This window comes from Aplysia californica, unplaced genomic scaffold (assembly GCF_000002075.1).
Source record: "Aplysia californica isolate F4 #8 unplaced genomic scaffold, AplCal3.0 scaffold00719, whole genome shotgun sequence".
NCBI classification, from domain to species: domain Eukaryota; kingdom Metazoa; phylum Mollusca; class Gastropoda; order Aplysiida; family Aplysiidae; genus Aplysia; species Aplysia californica.
In genome coordinates, this window is record NW_004797989.1 from 322,486 (window position 1) to 324,632 (window position 2,147).

Here is a 2,147-nt window from a genome sequence, read left to right on the forward strand (position 1 = left end):
TATTATTTTTATTATTATTATTATTATCATCATTATTACTATTATTGTTATTATTGTTATCATCATTATTACTATTATTGTTATTATTGTTATCAATATTATTATAATGAACATGATAACAATGATACAGATTTTTTGCTGGCAAAAGTGAACATAAAAACTACAAAACTGTGCATGAACAGTCGTATCATTCAAATGACACATAAGTGGTAAAAGACAAGAGCAACCTACTTCCATATGAAATCATTTTAACAGAACATAACATTTATAATATCATTGTTCCCACACTCCCCCCCCCTTTTTTTTTCAACCACCCTCCTCTGAAAAAAGCCCTGTAAAATGACAACAACAAACATTCTGTTACTCCTTTCTTCTCTCTTTCTCTCTCGCTCACTCTGTATCTCTCTCTCTCTTTTTTTCTCTCATTCTCTCTCCTCTCTCTCTCTCTCTCTTGTTCTCTCTCTCTCTCCCTTTCTCTCTCCCCCCTCTCCGCTTTAACTCTTCAACAACAGCAACAACAAGAACATCAACAACAACAACACCACCACCACCAGTATGCCTCTTTCCAACAGCTCCCTGTCCTCACCTTGCCCATTTTGCTGACAACAACCAAAAACACAAATGCCACTGTCCATCGACTCCTACAGCCCCCAGTACCCACCTTGTCCATCTTGCTGCCCCCGAAAGGTTTGTTTGCCATGATGTCATTGTCCTTGGGCACACGGTACGGCTTTGTCTCACGGTCCCACAGGCCTTCAAACTCTGGCGCCGCCAAGTCTACCACATTCTCTTCTACATACAGGGGAAAATAAGAGAAAAAGTAGATGAACTTTGTCTGTAATTTAATAATTAAAAAACAAACAAACAAAACTTAGTCTGTAAATTAAACAATATCAGGAATTTCACAATCTCATAGTCTGTAAATGTTTTTAAAATATATGAAATCTAAACAACTTACAGTCTATATTTTAAAAAGTGTCAGAAACTAAGCACTAAGAATTCTTACAGTCTACAGGTAAAGACATAAAACAACACAAATTCAATACATATATTTTTGTCCTGCACACACAGAAATATAAATCAAATATGCTCACAATCTTCAATTAAAAAGTCATATCAGAAATCAAATATATCTCAGTCTGTACATACATGCACATCGCAAATTAAGTAAACTTACAATCTGCGCATAGAGAACATTTGCCAAGATTTCTATATAAATTCTCTCTCTAAGTCAACCCACCTGTTTCATCATCCAAAGAGCTGTCGGAGTCCTCGTCAGCGGGAGGCAGTGAGATCTCCACGGGAGCAACGTCACTCTCCTCTCCCTCCTCTCCTCCCTGAGCCAGAGCCTTCTCCTCCTCTGCCTGGTCCAGCCTCTCCTGGAAAATGTTAACGACAAACATCAGAGTCAGAGTCAAAGTCAAAGTTACAGTTAAAGTCAAAGACAGAGTCAAAGGCAGAATCAAAGTCAAAGTCAAGGTCAAAATAAGTATCAAAGACAGAGTCAAAGTCAAAGTTTAAGTCAAAGTCAGAGTCAAAGACAGAATCAAAGTCAAAGTCAAAGATAGAGTCAAATCGAAGTCAAAGATAGAGTCAAATCGAAGTTAAAGTCAAAGTCAAAGACAGAATCAAAATCAAAGTTAAAGACAGAGTCAAAGTCGAAGTTAAAGTCAAAGTCAGAATCAAAGTCAAAGTCAAAGACAGAGTCAAAGTCAAAGTCAAAGACAGAATCAAAGTCAAAGTCAAAGACAGAATCAAAGTCAAAGACAGAATCAAAGTCAAAGTCAAAGACAGAGTCAAAGTCAAAGTCAAAGTTAAAGTTAAAGTCAAAGTCAAAGTCAGAGTCAAAGACAGAGTCAATGTCAGAGTAAGAGTGAAAGTCAAAGTCAGAGTCAAATCTCTGGCTGGATAACCTTCAACTCTCTCAGAGTCAAGCTGACACTACAACATTTTGTGTATGTGTTCTTTTGTCAAATTTGGTCTATTACAGGTGTATATGTATTTGTAAGGATTGTCATACAATGAATGGGCCGGTATGCATGAAACATGTTGTGCAAGCTGTTGAAATTTTTTGTCATGGTGATAAAGATAATAATAACAATAATAATAATAATAATAATAATAATAATAATAATAATAATAATAAT

The 2,147-nt window shown here is 36.0% G+C and overlaps 1 protein-coding gene across 1 annotated transcript in view; it reads right to left on the reverse strand.

Annotated features, from left to right (window-relative positions):
- Nucleotides 1–2,147, reverse strand: part of LOC101858971 (cilia- and flagella-associated protein 74) — a gene marked incomplete in the record, with an annotated part of 55,408 nt that overhangs the window by 40,626 nt on the left and 12,635 nt on the right.